At 47.8% G+C, this 12,957-nt stretch overlaps 1 protein-coding gene across 1 annotated transcript in view; it reads right to left on the bottom strand.

The window, feature by feature from the left end:
* The window catches only part of SV2A (synaptic vesicle glycoprotein 2A), a 52,791-nt gene extending 51,478 nt beyond the window's left edge, over positions 1 to 1,313 (bottom strand). The window contains exon 1 of the mRNA XM_082202159.1: positions 1,011 to 1,313. The gene's annotated coding sequence lies outside the window, so the exon portion shown is untranslated. The remainder of the gene's footprint in view (positions 1 to 1,010) is intronic.
* Between the last annotated feature and the right edge of the window lie 11,644 nt (positions 1,314 to 12,957).

Raw genomic sequence — 12,957 nt, 5'->3', positions numbered from 1 at the left:
AGATTCCCGAACTCACCAATTTTCAAAGGCAGCGGGGTAAAAGAGTTTTTAAGAGATCTGAAGGGGGGAGGGGGGAATGAGAGGTTCTCAAAATTCGGAAGCCGGAGGCAGACCCCCAACTCCCCACCCCACGCCTGCCCCACATTTTCCTTCAATGACATATCATAAGCTTCAATTCCAGCCTCTAAATGTCAAAACACCCTGATTTTCTTTAAAATAAGGGAACCATCTCCAGAAGGCTGAAATTAAAACCTTCCTCAGCACATCCCACACAATCCAGCCTCTCTTTTTTAAAAAAAAAGGAAAAAAAGACGGGTATTTTTAATTTCTGGCATTTCCTTTCCGCCATCCATTCTCCAGGCTCACCCCGTTCATACAGATGGTGTATGTATGTGGCAAGGATATTGTTCCCGGGGGCGGAATATCAGAAACAACCTCCCCTGAGTGCCCCCCACACCCTACAATCAAATTATTTGGTGGGCCCTGGGAAGACAGAGGGGGGTGATCCAGTCTGCAGAAAGATGAGCGCAGAGTTAAGAACAGCCGCTGCCACTAAACACCCCGAATTTGCAATTCTGAACACCCCCAAGGTCATTCCTTGCTCTGTGTGTGCACACTTCGGCCCTTCCAAATTTCAATATCCCCCCCCCCCCTTTGCAAAGCCAGATATAAATAAAACCTCCCGTAAAACCGAGATTCCAAAGTCAGGAAGCCTAGCCTTCCCTTGGCCAACTATGGCTCCCAAGCCAGACTGCCAAGAAAGATGAAGGATGCCACAAGAAATTGGCGAGGGGGGAGGCGAGAGGAAGAGAGACTTGCAGAAATTCAGGCCGAACCCAACGGCAAGGTTTTCCAGGACAAAATGGCCACAGCACCGAGGAAGAGATGTGGTGGTGGTGGTGGTGTAATTTGGGGGGGTGGTTTTGCCACGCCACGCACCCTCAACAAGGTGGCGGAAAAAGGCAGCCAGGCAGGCGCCTAAGGAAGAGAGCGGAGATAACCCTGCTTACCTGGCTCTTGTGGTACCCAGACACAGCTCTCCTCCTATCTCAGGCGCTCACCATCAGCCGGCAAAGGATGCTACTGCAACCAGGATGCAGGAGGAGGGAAGGACCAGAGCTGGCGGGAGGGAGCAGCGTTAACACTGCAGCTTCCAACGAGGAGAATGAGGATGGGAGAGTCCATTGTGGCAGGGAGAGGAAGGGAGGGGCGGGCAGGCGAAAGAGAAGGGGTTGGTGGGGGGGGTGATGCAGTAAGGGGTTCAGGACCAAGCAAAATTGGGCAGATTTGGGGGAGAGAGAGAGAGAGGAAATAATCGGTACTTCCCCACCCCCTGCGCTCAGTTACCTTCGGTCTCCGTGCTGGAAGACCTTTGCAAGCTCAGGTTTCTGCAGGCTCGGAGATATTTTTTTTTTCGTTTTAACCCCAAAAAGGGGAGTCCAAGTGACTAATGGCCTTGTTAGGCAGTTCCAGCTGACGGTGTGGTTTTTCTTTTTCTTTCTTTCTTTCTTTCCCGGTGGTGCGAAGGGAAAAACGAAACAGAACAAAAAGGGGGGAGAGCTTTTTGCTGGTAGATTCCCTTTGAAAGTCCCCAGAATGGGGAACGAAAGGTTAAAGGGTGGGGAAAGGAAGGGTTAAATGGATGCGGGGGGTTTAAATTAATCTCGTTTTCTTTTATTTGTAAAAAAAATGTTATTCGTTTATTCGTTGCATTTCTGTCCCACCTTTTCGTCTCCAAAGAACTCAACGTGGTTCTACCTTCGTCCTCGTTGAATTCCACACAACAGCCCTAAGAGGTAGATTGAGATGAGGGGCAGTGACTGCCTCAAGGTCACCAGTGCTGGATTTAGGGCAGTGTGGGCGGTTCCCATGCACAAGGCAACGAGCCAAGGGGGGGCGCAAAATTGAGAAGACCCATAACTGAGAAGATCCATTTGGGGGTGACAATTTTTGGCTGCACTCAGGGTGCCATATTACCAGAGATTATCAAAGTCTGCTCCGAGGTCACCCAGTATGCTTCATGGCCAAGTGGAGATTTGAACCCTGCTCTCTTCTGGATCCAAGTCTTACACTCTAACCCTAGCTTTCTGGTTGCAGGGAAGGAAGAAAACAGAACAAGGAAGCTCCTTGGTTGATGTCGGTAGGGATTGATACATAGCCACACTGCCTCCTCCAACAACATATTTTAGCCTGCCAGCGGAAGGGAGCCAGTCTAACCTCGTTTGGGAGGCAATCCTATAATCTGGGGCAGCCACAGAAAAGGCTCTGTCCCTTGGGTCACCACCGACTGTGCCTCTGATGTTGATGGGACCAAGGGGAGAGACTCATCTGAGAATTTTGGCATCTGGGCAGGTTCGTATAGGAAGATGCAATCTTCCAGGTAGCCTGGGTCCAAGGCAATATATGCTTAAGAACATGGGTAGGCAAACTAAGGCCAAGGGGCTAGATCTGGCCCAATCGCCTTCTCAATCCGGCCCGCAGACGGTCCGGGAATCAGCGTGTTTTTACATGAGTAGAATGTGTGCTTTTATTTAAAATGCATCTCTGGGTTATTTGTGGGGCATAGGAATTCGTTCTTTTTTTCTCTCTTTCAAAATATAGTCCAGTCACCCCCCTGCTGAAGAAGTTTGCTGACCCTTGCTTAAGACCGTCTCTAAGCAGTCTACAAAATAATGACTACATTGAAACTGTGAAACTACAATATAATGAACTGCTATATTAGACAGCACTACAATGCAATGGCTTTAAAGAATATGTTGTTTGTTGTTTAGTCGTTTAGTTATGTCTGACTCTAACCCTGGACCAGAGCACGCCAGGCACTCCTGTCTTCCACTGCCTCCCGCAGTTTGGTCAGACTCATGTTGGTAGCTTCAAGAACACTGTCCAACCATCTCGTCCTCTGTCGTCCCCTTCTCCTTGTGCCCTCCATCTTTCCCAACATGAGGGGCTTTTCCAGGGAGTCTTCTCTTCTCATGAGGTGGCCAAAGGATTGGAGCCTCAGCTTCAGGATCTGTCCTTCCAGTGAACACTCAGGGCTGATTTCCTTCAGAATGGAGAGGTTAGATCTTCTTGCAGTCCATGGGACTCTCAAGAGTCTCCTCCAGCACCATTAAAGAAGATAATCCTACCCAAAAACATAGCAGCACATTTTAAAACTTCAGCATTTACACCATCCTCAGAACTACTCCACTTTGTTATTTTTTTTAAAAAAAGGTCCTAGTCCCTGTTGCTCAAAAGAGCAGCATTGAGGTTTCCATTAAAGGGAGAGGGATCTTCAGCCACTGCTATAGAACACCTCTTTGCTCCTTTCTCTCTGACTCATGAAACCAAAACAAGACAAAGTCTCCAAATCCACTTCATCCACATAGTTCGCCCAGATCCTCTGAATTAATTCTTGCTTTTCTGGTGCAGAAGTCTTGCACCTGAAAGCATTTGGGAGATACATAAAGGGGTTTTTCTTCTATGGGGTTTCTTCTGCGAAGTGGTTGTGTGTGCATCTTGGCATAGCCGATGGAATAGTCCTGCTTCTTTTTCCCTCCCTCTGCACTGCAGCCTGGTTGGAAATTCAGCCCTCAAGTTTGGGATGGAGAACGATACGATACGGTACAATACAATACAATATGATCTTTATTGTCATTGTCCCATACAAAACAACAAAATTAAAATTAAAATCTACATAAGACATTCAAAACCAACAAGCCTGCTATCCCAACCTGGTTAGCCCCCTAAAAACTCTGATACCCCATTTTTAAAATACAATATACTCCCATAGACACTCCTTAAAGGTAAAGGGACCCCTGACCTTTAGGTCCAGTCGTGGCCGACTCTGGGGTTGTGGAGCTCATCTCGCTTTATTGGCCGAGGGAGCCGGCGTAGAGCTTCCGGGTCATGTGGCCAGCAGGACTAAGCCGCTTCTGGCAAACCAGAGCAGCGCACGGAAATGCTGTTTACCTTCCCGCCGGAGTGGTACCTATTTATCTACTTGCACTTTGACATGCTTTCGAACTGCTAGGTCGGCAGGAGCTGGGACTGAGCAACGGGAGCTCACCCCCTTGCGGAGATTCGAACCGTCGACCTTTGATCGGCAAGTCCTAGGCTCCGTGGTTTCCCCCACAGTGCCACCCACGTCCCTATAAGAGACTCCTTAGGTAAAGGTAAAGGGACCCCTGACCGTTAGGTCCAGTCGTGACCGACTCTGGGGTTGCAGCGCTCATCTTGCTTTACTGGCCGAAGGAGCTAGCGTACAGCTTCCGGGTCATGTGGCCAGCATCCTGAAGCAAAGTTCTTAACCCAAGGTACTATTCCTGGGTTAGCGGAGTCTGTAACCTGAAGCGTATGTAACCTGAGGTACCACTGTATCTGAATCAAATATTTCCGTGGCTTCCCTTGACAGTGTTCTAAGACAGGATTCCTCAACCTCGGCCCTCCAGATGTTTTTGGCCTACAACTCCCATGATCCCTAGCTAGCAGGACCAGTGGTCAGGGATGATGGGAATTGTAGTCTCAAAACATCTGGAGGAGGGCAGAGGTTGAGGAAGCCTGTTCTAAGATGTCAGCTAAAGGGCAGAATGGGAAACAAGCTTAGAGCTTGAGGACTAGAATCCTTGCTGAATCCGTTCTGAGCTGACTGTGCCCACTCCCTCGCTCCCACGCCATTTATTTGACCCTCCACCTGCTGCGGAGAGTGTGTGGGTAATCTCCACACCCACTCCCCGCTTTTATTTTATTTTAAAGAGCGGTTCTGAAGTGTCGGTTCCGTTCCGAGCGGTAAAACCCCACGGGGGGATTTGGAGTGGCTGCTTTCTCAGCGTAACGAGGAATTATAGCATCCGTGCAGGGCCGATAATCGCTCACTTAATAGCTTTTCCTTCTGCCGCTCGAGGGAGAGGATCTTTAAAGAGCAGCCCTGGCAAAGGAGCCATTTGGCTGCCTTCGCTTGGCTGGCGATGACTCACGGAGGCAGCGGAGATGGATGTCTGGGCTGGGCCAAGGAGGTGGCTTGACGGAGAGGATCTGTCCACGGCTGGCAACAACTCTAGGCTGGCAGCAAAGGCACTGGTGTGGGAGATGAATGGATAGGGCCTGCAATGGGGCCACAGCCTACCAGGGAAATCCCTCCAGCTGTACAGCCTACCAGCAAAATCCACGGTGAGCGTCGTTTGACAATGGAACAGATTGCCTTGGAAGGGGACGCATTCTTCTTCCTTGGAAGTTCTGAAACAAGAGGATGGCTGGCCATCTGTTGGGGATCTGTTAGCTGTGTTTCCTGTGATGACCTTTGAGGGTCCCTTTCATAGCTATGATAATACTAGAAAACTTATTTACAGACATTAGTTTACATGACATTTCCTCAGGCTAAGTACCCGTTTCCAATCAAACTTCACATTTAACGCTGTCTGTCACTGAGACAGCTCCTGAACATGAAACCAGACGGCTCCTTGATAGGCCCATGACAGGGCCAATGTGATTATTCGCTTTCAACCCCCTTCACTTTGCTGTCTCATTATGCCTAATCTACCTGCCTGCAAGATCCTGAGGGGAAACAGTGCCCCTTTGAATCCAGAAAGTCAAAGAGTCCAGGCTAGAGTCTGAGGTACAGTTCATAACTGTTGTAATTCCACCATTAAACAGAAGGCAATGAACTCAAATATAGAGCGTATCAGTTTTTATCAAAAAGCAATTAATGCTGTCACACAAGATACACAACACTGTGCTCTTTCTCTCTGTCTATGCACAGGTGGGAAAGCTATGGACCAAACATGTATAAGGCAAAATATATATACATAGCAACATGGTTGTCAAAGAATCTAGACACAGGGTTTCTCCTGTGATCATCCTAGATGATCGTGTGATTCTCTGATTCACTGGAGGCTTTTAAAGAGGGTGTCGAAAGATTTGTAGCTGCTTGACGCAAAGAGTGCCCACTATAATGGTACCTCGTCATCCTGGGGGGGGGGAAATGACAAGTGGGGTGCCACAGGATTCTGTCCTGGGCCCTGGTGCTGCTCAACGTCTTTATAAATGGCTTGGACGAAGGAATTGAGGGGACGCTCATTCAATTCGCAGGTGACACCAAATTCGGAAGGGTAGCTAATGCAGCAGAAGACAGAACCGGGATTCAAGATGACCTTAACAGATTGGAGAACTGGGCCCAAACGAATTTCAATAGCGACAAATGTCAGGTTCTGCACTTAGGGAGGAAAAACCAGCTGCACAAATATAAGTTGGGGAACAGTTCGCTTACCAGTACTCCATGTGAAAAGGAACTAGGGGTCTTACTGGACCACAAGCTTAACATGAGTCAATAGTGTGATGCAGCAGCAAAAAAGGCTAATGCTGTTCTAGGCTGCATCAACAGAAGTCTAGTGACCAGATCAAGGGAAGTAATAAAAGGTAAAGGTAAAGGGACACCTGACCATTAGGTCCAGTCGTGGCCGACTCTGGGGTTGCGGCACTCATCTCACTTTATTGGCCGAGGGAGCCGGCGTACAGCTTCCGGGTCATGTGGCCAGCATGACTAAGCCGCTTCTGGCAAACCAGAGCAGCGCACGGAAACGCCGTTTACCTTCCCGCCGGAGTGGTACCTATTTATCTACTTGTACTTTGACGTGCTTTCGAACTGCTAGGTTGGCAGGAGCTGGGACTGAGCAATGGGAACTCACCCCGTCACAGGGATTCAAACCGCCGAACTTCTGATCGGCAAGTCCTAGGCTCTGTGGTTTAACCCACAGCGCCACATAGTCCCACTCTATTCTGCCTTGGTCAGACCACACCTGGAATACTGTGTCCAGTTCTGGGCACCACAATTTAAGAAGAATGTTGACAAGCTAGAAGGTGTGCAGAGGAGGGCGACCAAGATGATCAAGCCTTATGAGGAACGGTTGAAGGAACTGGGTACCTTTATCCTGGAAAAGAGGAGACTGAGAGGAGATATGATGGCCATCTTCAAATATGTTAAGGGCTGTTCCATAGAGAATGGAGTAAGCTTGTTTTCTCCTGCTCTGGAAGGTAGGACTCAAACCACTGCCTTCAAGTTACAAGAAAGGAGATTCTGACTAAACAGAAGGAAGAACTTTCTGAAAGTAAGAGCTGTTTACCAGTGGAATGGACTCAGTCGGGAGGTAGCAGATTCTCCTTTCTTGGAGGTTTTTAAGCAGAGGTTGGATGGTCATCTGTCATGGATGCTTTAGCTGAGATTCCTGCACTGCAGGGGGTTGGACTAGATGACCCTCAGGATCCCTTCCAACTCTACATTTCTATGATTCTAAGAACCCATTGTTCCATACGAGGGATGGTTAAGAGAATGGGGTACATTCTGCCTGATGGCTGTTTGTTCCACCCTGTGTCTGTCCAAAGCAGCACTGTTTCCCTTTCACTGCAGCTCACCTTCTGCGAAAACATCCTATGCGTTTTCCTGTTCGCTATGGCAAAACCGCGTGACTTAATTTCCCCTGTGGGGAAAGGCTGCAGCATTTGTGTCTTCCTAATTTAGAGGAAAGTCGAGGAAGAGGTGACGTGATTGGAGGTTATAAATATGTGCCCGGCATGCAGAAATAATAATAATGAATTTTATTTATACCCCACCCCACCCCCCGGCCAGAGCCAGGCTCAGTGTGGCTAACACCAGTAAAATCACAGTAAAAAGCATAATGGGGGAAAACCAATTTAAAATACAGGTTAAAATGCAATTTAAAATGCAGCCTCATTTTAAAAGTAGCCGATAAATCAAGACCATAAGAAAGTGGATAAACATTTTTTCCTCCCTCTCTCATTACACTAGAACTCTTGGGCATCCAATGAATGTTGGAGGATTCAAGAAAGATAAAAGAAAGTCCTTATTCACATGGTGCGTAGTTAAACTGTGGAACTCGCTGCTGCAGGAGACAGTGACGGCCACTAACCTAGATGGCTTTAAAAGAGGACTGGACAAATTCATGGAGGAGGAGAGGGCTTTTTTGTTGTTGTTGTTTAGTGATTTAGTCGTGTCCGACTCTTCGTGACCCCCTGGACCAGAGCACACCAGGCACTCCTGTCTTCCACTGCCTCCCGCAGTTTGGTCAATCTCATGCTGGTCGCTTCGAGAACACTGTCCCACCATCTCGTCCTCTATCGTCCCCTTCTCCTTGCGCCCTCCATCTTTCCCAACATCAGGGTCTTTTCCAGGGAGTCTTCTCTTCTCATGAGGTAGCCAAAGTCTTGGAGCCTCAGCTTCAGGATCTGTCCTTCCAGTGAGCACTCAGGGCTGGTTTCCTTCAGAATGGAGAGGTTTGATCTTCTTGCTGTCCATGGGACTCTCAAGAGTCTCCTCCAGCACCAGAATTCAAAAGCATCCATTCTTCGGCGATCAGCCTTCTTTATGGTCCAGCTCTCACTTCCATACAGGGCTATTGGTGGCTATTAGTCAAGAAGGCAATGTTCTGCACCCCACAGCTGGAGGCTAGAAACCACAGGAGAGGAAGAGTGGCCTTTTGCTAAGGTCCTGTTTATGGGTTTCCAATTAAGGCCCCTGGTTGGCTGGTGTGAGAACAAGTTGTTGGACAACTAATCCAGAATGCGGCAGCTAGACTGGTGACTGGGAGCGGCCGCCGAGACCATATAACACCGGTCTTGAAAGACCTGCATTGGCTCCCAGTACGTTTCCGAGCACAATTCAAAGTGTTGGTGCTGACCTTTAAAGCCCTAAACGGCCTCGGTCCAGTATACCTGAAGGAGCGTCTCCACCCCCATCAGTCTGCCCGGACGCTGAGGTCCAGCGCCGAGGGCCTTCTGGCGGTTCCCTCACTGCGAGAAGCAAAGCTACAGGGAACCAGGCAGAGGGCCTTCTCGGTAGTGGCGCCCGCCCTGTGGAACACCCTTCCAGCAGATGTCAAGGCGATAAACAACTACCTGACATTCAGGAGACATCTTAAGGCAGCCCTGTTCAGGGAAGTTTTTAACGTGTGATATTTTATTGTATTTTTGGTTTTTATGGAAGCCGCCCAGAGTGGCTGGGGAGGCCCAGCCAGATGGGCGGGGTATAAATAATAAATTATTATTATTATTATTATTATTATAGGCTGTTTACAGCAGGATCTTCTTTTATTCTTAAAACAAAACAAACTCTTCACCCCTGTTCTCATTTTGGTATTTACACCTAACCAGGAAATTTGAAAGATCCCATCACCCCCAGAGGTTTAAGGTTTCTCCCTTTAATTTTTTTTTAATCCTCATATTCCGTCTGCCTCTCAACCTGCAAACATCCATTTCTGAAAACAGCAGGGTCTTAGCAACATCCTTCTGCAGGCTGTGAAATTAAACGTGCGAGGCGAACGGATGTAAATTGCAGCCCTTCGTTGTACTGTCAGCAACAGCTCATTTCGTGGAGGGTGTTTCCCCCCCCCCCTTCTTCTTGCGTTACTCAGAGTTCTCAGAACAGAGAACACCACGCAACGCACTCAGATCCTGGAGGTGGGGGTGGGGGTGTGTGGAGAGGCTAGCTTTTTCAATGGCACAGCAGTCGCTGGAGCAGAGCGGAGGGTAGGTCGAGAAAGCAGATCTGAAAATTGCAGGGTAAGGAAACAGATACAGTGGGGAACTTACAAGGCTTTGCTCACGGTGGGATGGAGAATATCAGGTCAGGTATACAGCCAAAGGTCTGAGTGACCAATCCCTGGTGTGTGGTCAGAATGCAATCAAGGGTGGGCAGAGTGTAGCTCAGTGGCAGTGCCTGTTTTTTTTTGAGGGGGGGGGTTCCCCAAAAAATTATTGGTTTTCCAAATTTATAGCAAACACAAGAGAAAAACATTACAATATAAAAGAAAACAAACTAACAAACATTTACCCTAGCTATTATAATCCCACTTTTGATTTCATTGTTAGACGACTTCCTCAAATCCCCCTAGCTGAATTTCCATATACAGTGGTGCCCCGCAAGACGAATGCCTCGCAAGACGGAAAACTCGCTAGACGAAAGAGTTTTCCGTTTTGGAGGTGCTTCGCAAAACGAATTTCCTATGGGCTTGCTTCGCAAGACGACAATGCCTTGCGAGTTCCTGCTGGTTTTTTTCCCCTCCCCCCCTTTTTCTAAGCCGCTAAGCCGCTTATCAGCTGATCCGATCAGCAGATAAGCCGCTAAAAGCCGCTAATCCGCCAATGGGCTTGCTTCGCAAGACGAAAAAACTGCTAGACGAAGAGAATCACAGAACGGATTCTTTTCGTCTTGCGAGGCACCACTGTAACTCATTGTAGCAGTTTTCCAATACTATTTTCAAATAAAATTAACTTAGTCAATTAACATCTTTCTTTCTTTTCATTTTCACTTCTATCCATAGTGTTATGCAGTTTAACATATTTAACTCCTAAGCCAATTTGGTACTTACAAATAGTTCTACTTACGGTATGTTATCTTAGAATATTTAACTAAATACTCCTTAAATTCCTTCCGTTCTTCTTGGTACTCCTCCTCTTTCTGTTCGCGGATTCTTCCGGTCAGGTTGGCCAGCTCTGAAAAATCCATCACCTTCATCTGCCATTCCCCCACTGTTGGCATTTCTTGTGATTTCCACTTTTTTGTCTAACAAAATTCTTGCTGCAGTTGTGGCATACAAAAACAATCTAACATCTTTCCCGGGCACTTCCAAACCTGTTATTCCAAGTAGAAAGGCTTCTGGGTTTTTTTTTAATAAAAGTTTATTTCAACATCTTTTTCAATTCATTGTAAATCTTTTCCCAGAAGTCTTTCACCTTGGGACACGTCCACCACATGTGAAAAAAGGTGCCCTCCTTTTCTTTACACTTCCAACATAAATTATCACCCATGTGGTAGATCTTAGTGGCAGTGCCTGTTTGAATGCAGAAGGCGATGGAACCTCCAGGCCCAGTGGCAGTCTATCTAGATTTCAAGGTTCTTCGGGGCATTTGGACCCTGTGAGAACAGGATACCGGACTGTGATGGCCCAGTATCCAGCCGAGCTCTTCAGATGTGGAAATTGCCAGCTGGCAGGCTGTTGTGATGAATGAAAGGCAACGCCTGCCAGATGCACTCGTTCAATAGGGCTTGAGTGGCTCCTTTATCAAAGGACAGCAGCGATCGCCTCGGTGTGTGTTGAACCTGGCGGAGCCCTGCCAATATGCTTCCACACCGTTGGACCGGCCAATTGTTGTCTGGGGACTGAAGGAAATAAGGCTAACCTAAGGGGACCTGGCCATCCTATTCCCTAGTCCAGCATCCTATTCTCACAGGAGCCAACTGCCCCAAGAACATAGGGATCTGTGTCTGGACCTAGAGATTCTACAGGTGAAACTCGAAAAATCAGAATATTGTGGGGAAGTTCATTTATTTCAGTAATTCAACTTAAAAGGTGAAACTAATATATGAGATAGACTGCCCACGCTGCCAAAAGTACCAAAACCTGGTTCAATGCCCATGGGATTACTGTGCTTGATTGGCCGGCAAACTCACCTGACCTGAACCCCATTGAGAATCTATGGGGCATTGCCAAGAGAAAGATGAGAGGCATGAGACCGAGCAATGCAGAAGAGCTGAAGGCTGCTATTGAAGCTTCCTGGTCTTCCATAACACCTCAGCAGTGCCACAGGCTGAGTACCGAGTAAATATGCACGCTTCTACTTCTCAGAGGTCCAATATTGCTCTATTTGCAATCCTCCTTTTGCTGATTTCATTTAATATTCTAATTTTCTGAGATTGTTAATTTGGGGTTTTCATTAGCTGTACGCCATGATCATCACAACTGTAACAAATAAAGCCTTGACATATCTTTGCATGTCATGAGTCTATCGCATATATTAGTTTCACCTTCTAAGTTGAATTACTGAAATAAATGAAGTTTCCACAATATTCTAATTTTTCAAGTTTCACCTGTATAAGGACATCAGGAGAGCATGGCTGCAGGATGAGGCCAGGGGGCTCACCCAGTCCAGCGTCCTGATTGGCCCAAAGAGCAGGACAGCAACCTCATAGCAAAGAGCAGGAACCTCATAGCAAGCAAGGGCACTCTCTGCTCCTGCAATTTCCAGTAACTAATATTCAGAAGCAGCTCTGGAGGCTGAGCAGAGCCCTCTCCTAATCCATGGATTTGCCCAATCCTTTTCAAAAAGGAATCTAAGTTGTTGGCCACCACTGCCTGCTGCGGAAGTGAGTTCCACTGTTTAAGGACGGACCGCGTGAAAAAGTCCTTCTGTCCCGATTCCTCCATCATTCGCCTTCCTGTGGTGCTGCTCCAAGAAAGCTGGAGTTCTTTCAGATGACCTGCCTATATCAGGCTTCCTCAACCTCGGCCCTCCAGATGTTTCAAGACTACAATTCCCATCATCCCTGACCACTGGTCCTGCTAGCTAGGGATCATGGGAGTTGTAGGCCAAAAACATCTGGAGGGCCGAGGTTGAGGAAGCCTGGCTTATATAGACTGCTCCTCCTGCATCTGTTTGCAGGGAGGCTAGACGACACCAGCTAATTACTTAGCTAATTTCACCCGCTTTGATTGCAAGGCTAGATTATACGTTGCAGCAAGGGAACATACATACCCCGCTGTGCAACTCCCCATCACTTTTCTTATCGCAAAAGCTCGGGGTCTTTGCATGGGGGAAATGGGTTTGTTGCGCAACACCTCCCGCTGCAACTGCACCACCGTCGCATGACTGATTCCCACCCCAAAATAGCGACAGTCTGCAAACGTCCCCTGGGAATGCACGTGAAAGGAATCCGGAAGAAATCTCCAAAGGTTTGGTTCTTTGAGCTGCGACCTCTAGTGGAAGGAAGCTGCGGCGCAGTCCTTCGTGTTTAGGGGTGTATATCGTCACAATATACTGGAACACAATATCTGGAACGCGGGTGGCACTGTGGGTTAAACCACAGAGCCTAGGACTTGCCGATCAGAAGGTCGGTGGTTCGAATCCCTGTGACGGGGTGAGCACCCATTGCTCAGTCCCTGCTCCTGCCAACCTAGCAGTTCGAAAACA

This window comes from Podarcis vaucheri, assembly GCF_965113315.1.
Source record: "Podarcis vaucheri genome assembly, chromosome: 16".
In the NCBI taxonomy this organism is placed as follows: domain Eukaryota; kingdom Metazoa; phylum Chordata; class Lepidosauria; order Squamata; family Lacertidae; genus Podarcis; species Podarcis vaucheri.
This window is presented reverse-complemented; position numbering and strand designations above follow the sequence as displayed.